We start from the raw sequence: 19,122 nt of genomic DNA on the forward strand, positions 1-19,122 counted from the left end.
AAATAACAGGAAAATAAGAATAATAAAATAACATGCACTTATTCTCAGGCAAGGCTACACCAGAAAACATAATGGACGTAGGTACGTGTTTGTCCTACAGGTAGAATCACCAAGAATTGCCATTGCAGACTGAATGAGACAGGAATGTTGCACTGGCCATTCAAATACTAAGAGTGAAGTAATTTTGTACGATACTTAACAACACTTGTTTAAGTTCCAAACATAATGTTATATAATCCTTTCTTGATTTGCACAGCAATTCCTTCACTGGAAGATGTGGGGTACATTAGCTCCAGCATGATCTTTAGTCCTGCAGCACTCCCTGATAAATAGCAGGATGGTTAGAATCTTGGCCCCTCTCCACTGCCTCATCAGACATGGGGGCCAGGATTCCCTTTCCAAACTCTCTGTCTTTTGACTGCTTCCTATTCATCCTTCCAGATACGAGTTATGGATTACTCCCTCTAGGAAGGCCTCACTGGCTTCCCACCAGGCTAGATTAGACCGTTATACCTCTCTGCACCGAAAAATATTTTCCCTATTATTGTTAATAGTAAAAACAAGACAGGGTAAACAATGCTTAACATTATCCTGAATATTTACTGTCTGCCGGGCTTACTGACTTCTCCCACTTACTGAATTCTCTCACTTATCTCACACCTGATAAAAATACTTTGGTTATAGGGCACCTGCATGGCTCAGTTGGTTGAGCAATTGATTCTTGATTTCGGCTCAGTTCATGATCTCATGATCAAGACCCGCATCAGGCTTCCCACTCAGCGGGGAGTCTGCTTGGGATTCTCTTTCCTTCTGCCCCTCCCTCTGCTTGCGTCTCCACGTGCGCGCTCTCTCCGAAATAAATAAATAAATCTTGAAAAAAAATACTTTAGTTATAACAGTGCGATGTGGCAGTAGCTTAAAGGACAGTTTGCGTATAGAGAGAATGGACTGTTGATTTTGTTTTGTTTTGCCTCATTTTAAGGTAGAAGAAAATCAAGCTTGTGTGGAAGTTAAGATGGCAGCTCAGAGGAAGAGTCCTCTCAGATGGGAAAGCAGAAGAGATAAAAGGGAACCAAAGGAAGTCTCACCTTAAACAGAAACCCTCCATCCAGCGTGAGCACTAGCAGTAGGCAAGGCCCTAAGGTTCGGCCTCAGAAGTGGTTTCAGGCTAAGGGACTGCTTCCACTGAGTGTGTGTGAAAGAGAGAGGACAATGCGGCTGAGTAAATGATGAAACTTGGATTAAAAGACCAGTTCTGGAGTCTGAAGTAGTAATGGAAAAGAAACAAATGTGTTATAGCAGGTAGAAAATTGGCTGTAAAAAGAGGACTCCAAGTTTGCGGTCTTGAATTAAGATTAAGTTTAGTTGACAATACGTTCTATGAGACATTTGTTGTGATCAGTGCAGGTGTAGCATTTTGGGGTAATAAAATGACCGTGAGTGCGGAGACCTGACATGGTGTTGAGGTCACTGTTATGAAAGAAGTACAGACACTGGGACATCTGCACATTGATCAGCTATGGACAAAATGATGACCTGTGATCCTAAATAGAATGAGTATAGGAAAGGATTTCAATCTAAAATACAACTAGAGGATATGAAATGAGAAGGTCACAATGCTCCCTCAGAGGAACAGAACTTAAGAACTGACAGGCTGATTTCCATAAATGCTTGCTATGTAGACCGAGACTTATCTCTTAACCAACAGATATCCACCAAGAATCTCTCCCCATCCTCAAGCCAATGAACTTATTGCTTGGACTCTGGCTGGACTTCCCTCTTTCCATTCTTTGCCCACAGATACATCCTACAGGCAAGGAGACTCACCTGTAGCTTGCAATTCTTCTGCTATTCCCAAATAAACTCAATTTCTGGTCATTTGAGGTTGCCTCAGTTTACCTCTTTATTTAGGTTGACAAGGAGGAGGTAGTAGAACACGAGGCTATAAACTCTAAGAGTGAGGTTCTATCTGTCCTGTATGCATGCTTTCTAGAGAGTGCTATATGTGTGAATAGGAATATGTGTTTCTTCTAGCCAGTAGTCATATTTCTACAGATTCTGGCATTCTATTTGGTAATTCTTATTTACCCGATGGTTCCAAGTGTCAACGGTTACAAGAGAAAATCACTTAATAGTTAAGCACTATAAAATATAAATTGACATTTGGACAAGATGTCTAAACAGAACAGTTCCATTATCTATAAATTTGCAGGCTCATGGGTACATTGGGCACGCCTTTGAGACACTGAAGCTTCTTTGTCCTTTACTCGTGACATTGGCTATCTACTCTTAGAAAACAGTATCAATCATCAGAGAGAAGACAGCAATTGAATGGGTGTGAAAATTATTCTAGTTACAGATATTTTTTTTCTCCTTTAGTTTTCTTGTTTAAATGAAGAAAACTTGTTTTCTTGGTGTACCTTTTTCAGACTCTAAGATTCTAAACCCTGGTGTAGTTTCTGGTAGATTCTGACTAATAGAATTATTGATAGTTAATTTCAAATCTTTTTTCACATTACTTTGTTGAAATGTTCACTCCATGATGAAATATATGAGCCAAATATCCCACCATATTAAGTAAAATAGTATATTGCAAACACACTCTCAAATGTTTTTAAATATTGAAAATCTTAGAGTGTTGAGGATTTATAAAGAAAACAAACTGAGAGAAAAGGAATCCTTAAGGGTAGATGTAAAATGATTAAAGATATTTCACAAATGAGAATGATCATGAAACATCATCCAGAGTTCATTATTTGACTGACTTTGGGTGTTAGCATAATCTTTCATTTTTCATAAGAGCCAAAAATATCTTAAAGGAAGAAAATAAATAATAGAGAATTCCTGTTAGCTGTTGATTTTCAATTATCCATGTATTCTTCTATTTATACATTTCAATGGCTTCAATAACATTTTATTTCATTATAGAATATGTTCAAAATCAAAAATATTGATTTTGTTTAGGAACTTTTCTGGAATGGGCTTTTTTCTTGAATTGTTTTTTATTTCCCTGTACTTCACTCAATACATAAGAACATGTTTATAGAAATGTAAATAGTTTTAATATAACTATACAAACTCAAGCCATCAGATACTTGAATGCTTTAGAGGGATCTGTATTTGCATAAACAAAGTCATAGAACAACACCTTATAAACCATCCTAGGTAATGTCTATTTCAAAGTAAGTGCAAGAGAAAAACTATTGAAGATTTAGAAATAAGTTATGTTCTTGCTTCTCTAGATACCTTCACTAAGGCACTGTCAGAAAATTCTGGTTATTTCTTTTTAAAAAAATATCATGGATCAAACTATTTCCATTTTGGAAATTTTAAGATAATAAAATATGCCTTAATAAACTCCTATGCTTTTATTTTAAAATGTTGTTTAATAAAATCACTAATTATTTAATTTTAAGAAAAGAAAACTAATTTAGAAATAACATATTTTTCCCTCAAGGGGAAATATGTATATGTATATGTATATGAAAATGTTTTTCATATACATACTCTATACATACCTTTCCTTATTTTCAGAATAATGATTTTATTAGCTCTTATACATACATGCACACACACACGTGCGCACGCGCGCACACACACACATACACACACACACACTCTGGTAGAGACAGCCAGACTGACAAAGACACAGACATGCACAACACATACATTTGACACATGGGGACACAGTATGCTGCATTCGTATTAGCAAATTACAAGCTCAATTTTTCTCATTGCAACCTTACTTATCCCTGACGGTGAGCCATATTTAGCAAGACAGTAAAGCTGGTAAATCTCTGTAACACCTGGGCAGAGTTCCAGTGGGAATACCCACAAGTTTAACAGACAGGCAAGGAACCTCATTTAACCTACTACTGCCAACACGAAAATATAGAGGAGTAAAAGAAATGTGTTCTGGGCTTTCTAAATGGCTACAAAAGGATAACTATTTTTGTTATTATATTATTCCCCAATTTTCCCTAAATTTAGAGTATGGTTATTCTTCCCTGAGCCTGGGCCAGACACTTTGGGAAGTACATTAACACTGCAGACTTCTTAAGGGACTCTTAAGAGTATTCAGTGGCAATCTGCTAAATGGTTTCCGTTAGTGAAATGAAAGTACTATCGTGCCTCCCTCCCCACGTGCCTAGAGCTCCAGCACTCAGATTAAGGTGTTCTCTCTGTGGTTTGATGATGGTGCATCTTCTTGGCTTTCAGGTGGCCAATACTGCGTCAAACTATGATGATATAATGATGCTGCTATTTTAAATTCAGTTAAGTTACTGCCTCTGGCATCTTTTCTCCGAAATGAAAGAGGAGGCATCAGTTTTGCTGAGTCAATCACAGATAATGGACATTACAGTGAAACCAGCCCACTGAGGCACTCCCGACTTATCTGCTAAACAGGAGGAATCCTGGATAGTCCTAGCTCAGCTTGTTGACCGCGTTGCCCAACTTTTGAACTGAAAGTAAAAACATTAGATTGAACGATTGCTAAGGCAAATTCTAGCTGTAACATGACCTGATTTTAGGTGATTAAACATCATCACGAGCAATGCCACATGGGAGTCTTCTAGAGAAAGAAAGAAGGGAGGGAGCAAGGGAAGGAAGGAGAAAGGAAGGAAAAGAAGAAAAAGATAGGTAGATAGGTAAGATAGAAATAGACACGTCCCGCACACAGATTCTCTATTCTCTAAACTACGACTCTAGCACAGCACCCAGCTCTTTAGTCCAACTACCGAAGAGAGGTGTATCCTTGCATTAACCAAATTCTTCATTTCTCTCATTCCCAAATAACCTCCCCTGGGCACCGTCTCTTATTTGGGTTATAATGAAAGGACAGCAGTTACATGAGTGTGGGTATACAAAATGGAATTAATTAGCCAAAAGGAGGAAAGTTACTTGGAAATTCTGGCCTGTAGAATGTCTGGGTTAAAACATCTAAGAACAATCTGGAATTGGAGCTCAGGGCAGAACTGTAGGTGAGATATACATGCAGGAGTCTCTATCGTGGGAAGTTACGGATGTGGAATAAGTTTACCCAGGGAGAGAAAGGCAAATGATAAAACAGATAATAGAGAAAAAAGATCTTTCTTTCAAGTAATAGAGATCAATAGGCATTGAAATGCAGATACATCCAAGCTTTCAACAATTAAACGCCGGAAGCCTTCTAACACCCAAGCTGCCAGGACCAGTCGTGCACAAGAAGAAATTCAGCCCTGGGGACTGTGTTACTAAATGTGGATATTTCACTCTGATTCTTACTGAGTTGGGAGCTCTAAGGATAGTCAAAGTGATGTATAAGTTAAAAAATAGATGCTCAGATACGCTGTGGAGCTTTAGTTGTTTCCTCTAATTTTGTTAAATAAAATATGTTTATCTCTTGATTACGTCATCTTTAAATTTCAACAAATCGTTGTGTAAGTCTCAAGATATATTTAAAGTAGAAGTTTGTAAAAGGAGCATAAACTCTGAAATCCAGCAAGTCCAGCATTTTATTCTGGTTGCCATTTAACAAGATAAATGACTTTACAGTTTTTATTTGAGCTCATGAGAAAGTTAAACAATATCCAAACAATCAAAAGGCATTCTGTGTCTCAGTGTCTTGTGGATAATAAGGGTATTGGCCTCACTGAGGTTACAAAGAATTAAAGTAGTACATAAACATGGTCTTGCCTATAGTAGGTGATCAAAAATATCAGCTATTCTAAATGGCTGTATCATAGTAACCATACATAGTGGCAATGCATTGCATAAAGGCTGCAGTCTATGAATAACTTACTTCATCTGACTCCCCATTCAATAGAAATTCAGCTGACCAAATAGCAGTGTCAAGGAAGACATAGTTTATGTACATCGTTATGCATTGGTCAACAGCACACACGGAGACAGGTATGAAACACAGAAGTGGCAAACAGCAAAACTCCAGCTGCTGCCTTCTCAGAACAGAAGAGTAGAACATGCACCCACGAGATGAAGCTGTGATTCTCCCTGTCCAATTTCCACTTAGTGACAGTTTTTAAACAAGGACCCCCCCCCAAGAGGGCTTTAGGTCACCCACAACTCTTATGAAATTATGTGCACAGTTCTATGTAATGCTATGCATATATTTTCAGGGAAAAGAGTCCATAATTTGCACTAGAATTACATGCTGAAGGGAAAGTTGCCAACTGAATAAAACAAAGTAGAATAGCTCCAGAACTTCTGCATCATCCAATATAAAATTAGAAGAATATCTAAAGTGAGGCAAGAAAGGGCTAGAAAAAGAATAGGTGTTTAAAACTTCCTTCAAAGCAAATAGTATTTTTATCTGCTTGGCTGTTAATTATTTGTTCATCTTAAAAGTTCAGGTAAAAACTGCAGAGGTTCCATTAAAAACAAAAATCACTAAATATTTGGGGCTTAGAACAGTTTGAAGTTCCTCCCATTTCTGATAGTTCCTAGGAAATCATAGACAGTGAGTTCTTTTCTTATCACTGTTAGGGAAAAAAAGAGTTCGTAATGTTTTAGACTTGGGTGATGGTGCCACGGGGTAATTGGCTGTGTCACTGGTTAAGGACTCTCTGTGGGTACGTTATACAGTATTGTTTTCTATTTTTTTAAACCTTTTTCTTTTCTGTGCTATTTCACTGAAACAAATGTGGGACTGAATTCACTGCAGATCTTAACATGAAACTTTCTTTTTTCTCTCATGAAGGCCACACAGAGACAATGAGCTTATAAGAAACAATAATTAGATCATCACTATTTGTCCAGGCCTGCTGACAACTCAGCACCTACAGGCTTCAGGAGGATAAAGACAAGAAGCATCAACAAGCCAGCAAGGGGAAGCAGTATAATGTGTCTAGATATCTGGCCGTGTTGTTTTATAAGAAGGACAGATGAAGTAAATACTTTGATTTGCTCCATAAAAATAGTTATGGTTTAAGCACAATTTCCCACTGTGCACTCTCTCTCTCCCTTCCTCTCTCTCTCCCCTCTCCTGCTTGTGTGTGCATGTGTATCTCAGTAACATCATCTGAACAGCAACAAGAAACAGGTGAGCTCTGGGCAAAGAATTTTGATTAATTGAGTCAAAAATAGGTTTCCCACTCTCTCCCCTTACTCTCCAGAAATCCCCATTCTTTTTCCAGAAATTCCATATACCCCACATCAAAATGTGTTCAATTATTCACATTCTTAAAATCCTTGTATGTTTCCAGTATTTAATAACATAAGGTCACTGGAATTCTCACTTGTGATGAACATTTTAGTAACTGTAAGAACTTCAGAGCCCATGCAAATGTCCTTTTTCATGTAAAATGATATTAAGAATAATATCATCCATTAGGAGATCCTGCCAGAAATCTATAGGCCAGCTCCCCTGGAAGGAGAGGTCCTAACAGCATCTCACTTTGAAGCTATCAGACTGGAAACAGTTGGAGGAGACAGAGATGCACTTTGTTGATGGTTCCTGACCTGAGAGACAGCAAATTCATAGAGATATTGAACAAAGTCCTTGCTGCCAAGAGATCTGCAATCCATTTAAGAAAAAAAAAGCACACACCACCCAAGATGAATGCCAAGTGAGCATTCCAGCCAGGGGGTATTATTGAGGACTCCAGAAAAGAGAACCTTGTAGGTTAGAGAAGTTAGAAAACACTTCCTAAAACTGGTATTTAGACATACTTTAAATAGACCAAACTTGTATCTGTGAAAAAAAATCACCAGGAAACCGGATAGAAAAAAATCTAAAATGTGAAGCTGGAGTGTATGACTTCTCTCCTATTGTTAGGTAAATAAGATTGAAATGAAGCAGAGTATGGGAGATGGGTACAGGGCTGGACAGAAAAATTTTTTTTTTCCCTATTTCAGTTTTTCTAATCTCTAGCCAATTATCAGAAAAAGCTAAGAATGGACAATGTTTCTGCCAAATGAGAGAGTAGGTGAGGATTCGCCCTGATGGTCCATCTGGGGTGGTAGCGGACATGTCTGGCATTTGTCACAGGTCTCTGTGTCATCTGGCTTGTCTTACTAAGTTTTTCTTTTATGGTTTTGAACAACAACAACAACAAAATCTAATGAAGTATTCTGTCCCACTGTGGGTAGGTAATCTCACCAGCCTTTTCGAATTAGGAATAGCTTCTATAGAACCTCAGATGCTAGAATATGATCCCAAATCAGCAAGCAGCGCATCTAAGAGCTCTGGATATACAGCCAAGAAGGCAGGTTTCTGTGTGGATTCAGGGCCTGTGTATCTCACCTGTAAAACAAGAGCTGGGAGATGGCAACTAAACCCAGCTTTCTTCTATCTCTACCCCCTTTCTAATGACACAAGGCCGGGAAATCAGATGATCACTTCTGTTACAAATATGTACTAATGAAAAAGAAATCAGATCTGAGTGAGGGCCTAAAATGTGTTCCCGGGGCGCCTGGGTGGCTCAGTCGGTTAAGCGGCTGCCTTCAGCTCAGGTCATGATCCCAGGGTCCTGGGATCGAGTCCCGCATCGGGCTCCCTGCTCTGCAGGGAGCCTGCTTCTCCCTCTCCATCTGCCTGCTTCTTTGCCTACTTGTGCTCTCTCTCTATCTCTCTGTCAAATAAATAAATAAAATCTTTTTTAAAAAAATAAATAAATAAAAAATAAAATGTGTTCCCATGAGTAAAGCATACGATCTTTGGCACATGGACATCATGATATCTATTCTGGCGCCTTGGAATCCTTTAAAAAATTGTAGAGTTCTAGTTATTTATTTTTATTTTTACTTATTTATTTTTTATTTTTGTTCAAAATTATTTATTTTTAAATTTTGTTCAAAATTATTTTTATTTTTATTTATTTATTTTTATTAACTTACAATGTATTATTTGTTTCCGAGGTACAGGTCTATTACATAATATTTTTGCTTAAATGGAAAAAAAACCCTACATGTCCTGATAATGCACACACATTTTCCAAATAGAAAGTGAAAGTGAATGAGACATGTGCCATTATGGGCTCAACTGTGTCCTCCCAAAGTTCCTATGTTGAAGTCCTAACCCCCAGTACCTCAGAATGTAATTACGTTTGGAGATAAGGTCTTTCAAAAGGTAATGAAGTTAAAATGAGGCTGTTAGGGTGGGCCCTGATCCAATGTGACTAGGATCTTTCTAAGAAGAGGAAGTCTGGACACAGAGACACCAGAGATGCACACATACAGAAGACAGACCATGGGAGGACACAGAGCAAAGTGGTCATCCGCAAGTGAAGGAGAGAAGCCTCCAAAGAAATCAAACCTACTGATACCTGGATCTTGGACTTCCAGCCTCAGGAACTCAGAGAAAATTAATGTCTGTTGTGTAAGGCCCCCAGTCCATGGGCATTTTGTGATGGTAGCCATAGCAAACTAACACGTGTGTCTTTATCACTTTCGATTTCCCTAAAACAGTTAAGAATTTGGCTGCTTCTTATTGAATACTTCTGTGATTGCTGACTGGGAAAAAAGTACCAGAGTTTCTCTTTATTTCTCCTGTGATTAACATAGAACATGTATCTATAACTTGGCTCTCTTCAGATCCAAGCGTCTGAGAAGCACCCTCTCTGAGTGTTCATTAAATGCGGGCAAATACACATGCACGTTGCTTTGGCACAGTGGCATAAAAAGCTTGGATTTTTGCATTCATATTTCATTTCTATTCTTATTAACAATCAGTAAAGGTAGATGTGTGCTTAAGGCCTTTGTTTTTATTGTTTAGAGACAATCTGTACCTACATAATATTAACACCGTCCAAAGTGGTTAATTCAATCAAACGTGTCCAGTTCAAGCAGTTATATGGAAAAGTGTGGAATTTTTAAAGCATCTCATAAATGCTTTAAATGATTAAATGTATCTTGACTAATTATTTTTCAAAGGTCAACACCAGTGGCAAAATGTTCCTTATATCTTATCCTTTCAGAATTTTAAGAAGGCAGAGAAACATGGTACGTAATATCATAGATGATATTCAAATGCATATTGTCATAATATCTGATATATTCTGAATCCATTTCCTGCTTTACTATTACCAAAAATAAATTTTCCAACTAATTCTCTTTTGTTTTTTAAGACATCCCCTCAAGCATACACTTTAAGATTTATAGGGATCATAGATACTCTAATGGCTAGAATAATTGCCAAATTGTTTCCAGCACTTTTCTGAATAAAAAATATTTAAAAAATCATAAAATGCTACACAGTGATAAATATGAACAAGACAATTTGTCCTGGGAAGGCTGTTAAAAGAGGGTGCATTCTAGCATCTTACAGATGAATTCTTAGATGAATACTGGATAAAAGTAGGTGACAGCATCTTCCAGGTAATTTTTTTTATTTAAAAATTATTTCATGCTCTCTCTATAGAATACTTAAAATGGACTCTAAATATCATATTAAATTATTGAATTGTTATGAAAGAAGAACATATGGCTTCCTGTATGCAATTTATAGCCTACAGCCTTGCCCACAAAATCTTTACTGCCAGCAAAACCATTAGGTGGTAATCAATAGCGGAGCACTGTGCCCAAAGGAATAGCAGAAAGCAAAGTGAAATCTTGCCAGTTACTTAAAACATTGCCAATATGGATTTTTAAAACATGACTAGTTGTATGACAAACTTTCCATATTAGTTATGACTTGAAGCTACAGCGCCAAGCATTTTTAAAGAAAAAAATTTCAAAAAAAAGAAAAAAAAAAAAAGAAAAGAAATAGTCTCTGGTTTTCTTTTTGATCACTGCAATAAAATATTATGTTTGCTATTGACTAGCTTTTTCTCCATTTTCCAAAATCACTCTTGGGCAATTTCTACACACTCAAGGGAAAATGGATTATTAAGATTGCTATTCTGATAACAGAAATAAAACATTTAATGTCATCATTTCTGGATCATTCCAGGTCAGAGCTTTCAGAGATAGCATGGTCATAGCGAAGAGTATCCTCTCAATCACATGGCCAATAAGATGGAGTCTTATGAAGCCTGGGGACAGTAATGAGTGTGGTGAAACATTAGGATCCCATCTACACACAGTTTAAAAAAAAATGAGGAAGAAAAAACTTATATAATTAAGTTTTCTTAAAGAGAGGAGGCTGGCTTTAGTACAAGAGAGGTTTTTCTTTTTTCTTTTTTTTATGTAATAAGCCTACTTTGAGGTTTCAATATTTCAATGGATGCTATTTTTTCTTTCAGATCTTTTTGTGCTAATATTTTGTATCAACATATGCATTCAACAGCCAATTTGCAATACGATGATGAAGACCAATTTGGCACCCCAACTCCTGTCACCACATATACCCTGTGATTATTTTCTTCTTTGCGCCTCACCTTTATTAGAAGCCTATTATGTTCGACCTGAATGCTATGCATTAATGCTAATAGAAACAGGCTCTCTGCCCACTCTGAGTATTAAGTACAGTGTGTTCTTTATTTCTCAATTTTTGTAAAAGATTTATGTTTTAGACTCTTAAAGCAAAGATTTTGGAGTGATCTCTCTCCCCTTAGGTATTTCCCTTACTGTACTTTTTTATTGCAACAAGTTTGAAAACTATCACATATAAAAACCAAGCAATTCCAGCTCTAACAGTGTAAAATGCATTTGTGTCAAAGACAGCTTTTAATTCCAGGTAGACAGTGAAAAACCTTACTGTCCTATAAGGAGGAGGGCAACTGAATGTCAGGTATTTTTCTAAAAAGTATTCCAGTTCCTTTCATGACATAAATACAGTGTTTCAATCACCATTATATTAGCTTTTTATTTCTTTGTTTTTTGGCATCTCAGATAATTTAGATTATGATTAAGTAAACAATCACTTCATTTTTATGTTTCTGAATAAACATGAGTCAACATATTAAGGGAAAAAGCAAAGCAAGTACATATAACAAGGTGCTTTGCTTTTTTCAAACTGATTTCATTTATTAACAGCTATTGAGTACTCATAACAGATAATGCAAGACAAATATTTAATTTTGAATGGGAACCACTGAGCCACTTAAAATTTTCTTTATAAACAATGATCCCTAAAATAATTGTTCACAAAATGATTGAAATGAATTCAAAACTCAAAGGAAGTGATTTTATATATAGTTTATACACAGAATCAAAGGAATGGCAAGTAGAATTTTATAAACAACCCCACTGTCAATACATTTTTAAGGGGTTTAACCTAACTTCCTTCCTTCCTTTTTCCCTCCCTTCCTTCCTTCTTTAATCTTCATCATAACGGAATGAGGAAGAGAAGACTCATGCTCCCATTTTATAGGTGTGGTTACCCAGAGGACATAAGCCAGTTGCCCGTGTCTAACATGGTGTGATTAGTGGATGGCAGACCAAGATTCCAACACAGGCAGACCAGTTGGCAATCACATTCTCTAAACCACTCTGCTGGTGATGTCATTATTAAACTTTCGAGTTAGGAACACTAAAGAAAGTCTATGCTTCTGACACACTAAAAAGGTCCTACCAAGAAACAGTGACATTTAAGAAATTAAGGAGCCAATCACATAGGTGACAAAACATCTATTAACCACTGTTCTGTGGTCTGCAGATAAATGATCCTTCAAAATGTATTAATAATAAAGGGACAGAAATTGCATGTCATATGGTCACAGAAGTTAAATATATCAAACTTTTAAAAAATGATATACTTGAGCTAATGAATGCTTAATGTTAAAAACTGGACAACCTTCTCAGAGAAGACATTTACAGAATCATTGAAAGAGCTATAAAATAAAAGTAAAGACTCCTGGGATCGAGCCCCGTGTTGGGCTCTCTGCTCGGCGGGAAGCCTGCTTCTCCCTCTCCCGCTCCCCCTGCTTGTGTTCCCTCTGTCGCTGTGTCTCTGTCAAATAAATAAAATAAAAAATCTTAAAAAAAATAAAAATAAAAAAAATAAAAGTAAAGACAGCTCCAAAATACCAGACAATGACTTTCATACCTAATTCACAAATATGGGCAAAGGGGAATGTGGCTTTATAATTAGCACATTACCCAAACTCTGCATCTAAACAGTAATTTAATTACAAAAATCAAACAGCACTATTTTGCTGGTTGGGTTGGGCAGAGAAATAAGAGGAGTTAGCCATGCCTCAGCAAACATACAAATCTTGATTTTGTCTTATTGTATTTTCTGATATATTTTCTGCTGTATCTTCATAGAAATTAAAAGTGAACATTAACATTGCAACTTTTAATTTTTAAGACTTATCAAAAGCTATTGAAAAAGAAAAGAGCGTGCGCTCTTACTGCATAAGCATATAGTCTAAATGAAATAGGCAGTAAAAGCAAGGTGAATATTTGCCTTGTAGCTAATATATATTTGAAACAGGTGTTTAACATTTGTAGATGCTTGAAATTAAATGGTTACCTCTATTTGTGACTATAACTAAATACTTAATGTTTTTAATACCTCGTTTTAACACTATGCCTTCAAAATAAAAACATGAATAACTGTAACTCAGTAATTCTTTTTCTAGAACTTCTTATACAAAAATAATTGTAAAACCGATCAATGAGCTACGTATGAGAATACAGTTGACACTTGAACAACATGCGGTCAGGGGCACCGACCTCCCACACAGTTGAAAATCTGCTTATAACTTTGTCTCCCTCTAAAACTTAACTACTAACATCCTCCTGTTGACCTGAAGCCTTACCATTAATCTAAATACTTGACTGACATACATTTTGTATATTATATATATTATATACTGTATTGTTCCAACAAAGTAAGCTAGAGAAAAGAAAATGTTATTAAAATCATAAGGAAGAGAAAATACATTTACAGTACTGTACTCTATTTGTCCCCCCAAAAATCCACATATTAAGTGGACCCACACAGTTCAAACCTGTGCTGTTCAAGGGTCAACTGTACTTCCTGTGTCATTGTTTCCAGTAGCAATGAATTGGACTCAATCTATATGCCTGTCTGTTAGGACATAGAAAACAGAATAAAAGAGAAAAAACAGAATAACAGAATAAAATTCTGTGCCATTATTTAAAATATTAAGGTAGCTGGGGGCGCCTGGGTGGCTCAGTCGTTAAGTGTCTGCCTTCGGCTCAGGTCATGATCCCAGGGTCCTGGGATCGAGCCCCGCATCGGGCTCCCTGCTCCTCGGGAAGCCTGCTTCTCCCTCTCCCACTCCCCCTCCTTGTGTTCCCTCTCTCACTGTGTCTCTCTCTGTCAAATAAATAAATAAAATCTTTTAAAATAAAAATAAAAATAAAAATAAAATATTAGGGTAGCTCTAGGACTAATATGAAAAGATGCCCATGCTAGAGTTTTCATGGCACTGTGTTAGTATTCTGTGATGGAGAGGAGCAGAGAGGAAGAGCCTACTACCTCTGCCTGAGAGGGACAGTGAAACTGTGCAAGGAGTCAACCACTTGAAATGCCTTGGGCTCCTTTGAGAAAGGGGTGTAACTGTGAAGTTGGGAGAAAAAGACTTTGGCATGAGGTGGCAACAAAAGTTGTTTCCAGGGTAAACTGAGATCAGATCAAGAAGGGTCTTGTATCTGATGCAAATAGGTCAGAATTTCATCGTGCAGAAGATGGGGAGTCATGAAAGGAGTTAAGTAAGGAAATAAGAAGATAAAAGTTTGTGTTTAAGTATTTGATAGAGGTATAGAGAGTATATTTAAAAAGAGCTGTGACTGACTCTCAGATATAAATGTCATCTCCAGTGTTTACTCTCTCTTTAATTTGAAACTTTTTTCTTATGGGGTTTTACATTCTGGCAGCAAATAACACTGAGAATGTAAGAACTACAGGACAAGGGACGTTGAAGGAATTACCTCCCTATGAGATGATCTGTAAAAATATAAAATCCTGTATCTGTATAACAGTATAACTGTGGATGCAGAAAGAATGGAAACAAAAGTTTAAAAATAAACTTGGTATTGAAAATATATGTTGAATTTTTATTCTGAAATGAAGAATTAAAATCCATTTTAATTTTATCCAACTCTATCTCACACACACACACATTCCAACTCCAAACTACTTATGAAGAAACATTTTTCTTAAGGCTTTCATGTCACTAGATTTAATGATATAATTTTCATTAATTAAGATACGAACTTGTACTTCTGTATACTATAATTAGCTTAAGAACTTAATGGAAAATGAAGAGAACTCTAGATAAATAGGGAACAACTAAAAATATTTTTTAAATTGCACACCTACTTTGTTTGATAATAATCAAATTACTTTCAGGGCACCTGGGTAGCTCAGTCGGTTAAAAGTTCAACTTTTGGGGCACCTGGGTGGCTCAGGTGGTTAAGCCTTTGCCTTCAGCTCACATCATGATCCCAAGGTCCTGGGATTGAGCCCCCCGCATCAGGCTCCCTACTAAGTGAGGAGCCTGCTTCTATCTCTCCCACTCTCCCTGCTTGTGCTCATGCTCTCTCTGTCAGATAAATAAAATATTAAAAAAAAAAAAAAAGGTCAACTCTTGATTTTGGCTCAGGTCATGTTCTCAGGGTCATTAGATGGAGCCCACATAGGACGCCATACTCAGCAGAGAGTCTGCATGAGATTATCTCCTTCTCCTTCTGTCCCTCTCCCCTGCATTCTCTCTCTCTCAAATAAACAAATCTTTTTTAAAAATCAAATTACTTCTTCACAGAAAGAATGTGTCCATAATACAATTACTGTAAAATTAAGAATAATTAGAATATTCTTTAAGATTATTTTTATCTAGAACAACCTAAAGAACATTTCTCTTAAAAAAACACTGAACTATTTCAGATTTTTTTAATGATAAAATATAACTTGTAAAAGATAATTAAAAATACGTGTTTTGAACTATGTGACCTTATTTTTGTCACTGAAATTTAAATTCTACTCAACAAGTTCCTAATAATATAATAAATATTGATTAGCTTCATTCATTTCAACCTTACTTATTTTTAAAAATAATAACCATAAACAATCCTAGGATTTATATAGTGTACTATTCCAGTACCCTGCCATAGAAGAGATATTCAAATATGGTTCTCCTTTTAAAAATTCAGTTAATTGTTTGGTAGCCTAGAAAGACCACCTGTGTCAAAACTTTTCAATTCTAACATAAAATTTGAATAACTTGGACAGTCAAGTTTAAGCAAATTAATGTTATGAAAAAGTAACTATCTGTGGGAGAAAGTTCTGAACATAGAGCAGAGGTTTTCAACCTTTAAAGGGAGTTAAGATCCCTTTATGATCCTGGAAAAAATTACGGACCTGAAGTACTACCTATAAATATTTATGTTGCTCATACACATAAATGTTTGCAAGCAAACTTTCCAGAGTTTATACTTGAAGCCTATTCCCAGATTTAAAAGCTTTGATACACAAGTAACAGACTCCATCACGCTCACAAGTTTAATGACTAATCTTCTGATAATTAAATATCACTATATTATTTCTAGTGGCTTAATTTATTTTTCTAAGTCTCTTCCTTCTTGCCTAGATAGTGTTTCTAATTTCAAGTACTAGATCAAGACTTAACTCCTCCAGAAAATCATCTTTGATTGATTTCCAACCTTTAATGGCAACTGTTATCTGTACCATTCATTATCTTTTAGCTTGTGAAAGTAACTTTCTGACTTATAAGCCTCTTGAAAACAAGCCGTATGTACTATAACAATTTCCATTTCCTATGCATAGTTTAAAGGCTACTACAGTTATAACTGGAGTCAAAACATATTTTTTAATATCTAAATCATTTTAATGTTCTCATTTTGAAAGATAACTGCATTTTTTATATAATCCCATATATGATGTAATCCAAAATAAATATTGTTTCCAGAAACTTAAATGTGTATACTTTTCACTCTACTGACTTGTATCCAATCGTATTATTTTGTGTTCTTATACTTCTTTTGGTTTGTGTGTATTTATTTAATTTTCCTACTACACTGACGAACTATGAAAGCAGAGAGTGTATGTTTCAAATCCAATGGGCTCTGGTTAATGTCATTGACAAATATAATGCCATTTCTCTTTATTATATCACCTTTGCCCCATTATGTTTTCAAACAGCTAAATGAAAATGACTTTGGATGACAGAGGGGTACTTAGCTTTATGTACTGGGTATGCTCCAGAAAAACAAAGAGAAATAAAATGTTGAGAGATGCATATTTTGATTTTAAGCTATCATTAATTGGCAGCTATTCCTAATGATTATTTTCAAATAGTTAATTATTTAGAAAAACAAATAATGGTGGGCGAAGGAGTCTATTATTTGATGTAATTTAATTTCAATTTAAAATATCTTAGTAAAATAAAAAGAAAAAATGCTTATCAATAGTCACCACCAAATTAGTATGTTTTGCCCTTTGTGGTAGGAATGTTCTCAAGTATGATCCAGGGTATTATAGATAACCTACAGTCTTAAGGGCATGCCAAACTTAAGTGTAGGAAAAAATGGTTACTGTGATAAAATAAATTCAGTAATGCATTTTAAAAATTTGCTGTTTAAGTTCAGTTTTATTCTTGTCCAGTATAGCAGGCAGGGGAAAATGATGTATCCCAGGTCCTGTTTTTTTCCCTATGGCTAAGGTAACATCAGGCTTCTGTAATTCATGTGATACTCATCACTAATAATCAGGACTCCTCTATTAACCCAAACTACTATTTCCAAATGTCCCACCTTCAATATCTTGCTTTGCAGATCAAAAGGAACTCTGTATTTTCATTTCTACTCTAGAAGATGATGCATTTCCCTCATTTATATATGTTATCACATATATGTAATGAATTATATATGTAATGAATTGCATATATATATAACTATCTACCTATCTCTTGATTAGAGAGAGCAGTTCACATTATTCTAAGTGTTGAGACTATGCCCAAGTGAACCAAAAATTAAAACAAGAGTAATAATGATAATAAAAACTGATATCATTTATTGATTTGGCTCCCATGTGTTAGGTTCTATGCTTTAATAGTTTACCTCATTTATTCCTCACATTAATCCTATGAGTAAGATTTTATTATTTTCATTTTACAGATGAGACTCTCAGATGTTTAAAGAACATTTTCAAAGTGATGTTGGAAATATGCCACAAAATTAAAATCCTTTACATTAATAAAACTATGTTCTTTACACTGAGAATTCAGGAAGAGAAGAGAGAAAAGTTAATGAGAAGACATTCTTTGGTTCCCTTGGTAAATTAAAAAAGAAACTTAGTTGATCAAAATATATCAGCTAGCTCCATTTTTCCTTCATGTTTTATTTTTTTTTAAAGATTTTATTTATTTATTTGAGAGAGAGAATGAGAGAGCATGAGAGGGAGGAGGGTCAGAGGGAGAAGAAGACTCCCTGCTGAGCAGGGAGCCCAACGTGGGACTCGATCCCGGGACTCCAGGATCATGACCTGAGCCGAAGGCAGTCGCTTAACCAACTGAGCCACCCAGGTGCCCTTTCCTTCATGTTTTAACCAAAAGAAAGTAACCATATCACCATAAACATAAAACAATTATACTTCCAATACACCATCAAAAACCTAAAAATGTCACTGACCCTAATCAGCCACCAAATATGTCCTACATACCTCAGCAATTATCCTAAGGCTGAAGATGCCTGCAACAAAGACACCATCAAGGAAAAGTTGGTTTCATTCACAGTGGCAAAACATTTAAGAGGAGCAAAATGTGGGAACGGTGATGAGGAAAATACTTGTCAAGACCTAAACAAAATTTTGAAAAACAGAAAAATGTATATTCACACTTAGAACTTCTGACAAGAACAAGATCAGAGGGAAAGGAAAGAACATTGATTATATTTAGAAAGCAAAATCAGCAGGACTTAGTCATTGATTGGATGGGGAGTCTAACTTAAATGACTAGGTGGGTGGTGTGGCTGTTGAGATATATAAAAAGGAGAAGGATCATGTGAAGCGTGTACTTTTTAACATACTAAATTTGATGTACTACACAGATTTTTCAAGTAGGCACATTCAGCAAGGAGCTGGACATAGGAGTCTGAAAGTCAGAAAAGTAATTTAGGGTGACACTTGGAGGTCATTAAAATTTAGGTACTTGTGAAATGTTATGGTGATACTTACTTAAAAATTATGTTAACATTTAATTAGTAGAAAAAGTGGGGAATATAATAATCAATTATATTAAAGTCTTGGGAGTGAGA

At 35.9% G+C, this 19,122-nt stretch overlaps 1 protein-coding gene across 1 annotated transcript in view; it reads right to left on the reverse strand.

The window, feature by feature from the left end:
* The window catches only part of LOC118006383 (potassium/sodium hyperpolarization-activated cyclic nucleotide-gated channel 1-like), a 359,980-nt gene that overhangs the window by 304,997 nt on the left and 35,861 nt on the right, over positions 1-19,122 (reverse strand). The window lies entirely within an intron of this gene.

Source organism: Mirounga leonina, unplaced genomic scaffold, assembly GCF_011800145.1.
Source record: "Mirounga leonina isolate KUSES-001 unplaced genomic scaffold, KU_Mleo_1.0 Mir_96, whole genome shotgun sequence".
Classification (NCBI taxonomy): domain Eukaryota; kingdom Metazoa; phylum Chordata; class Mammalia; order Carnivora; family Phocidae; genus Mirounga; species Mirounga leonina.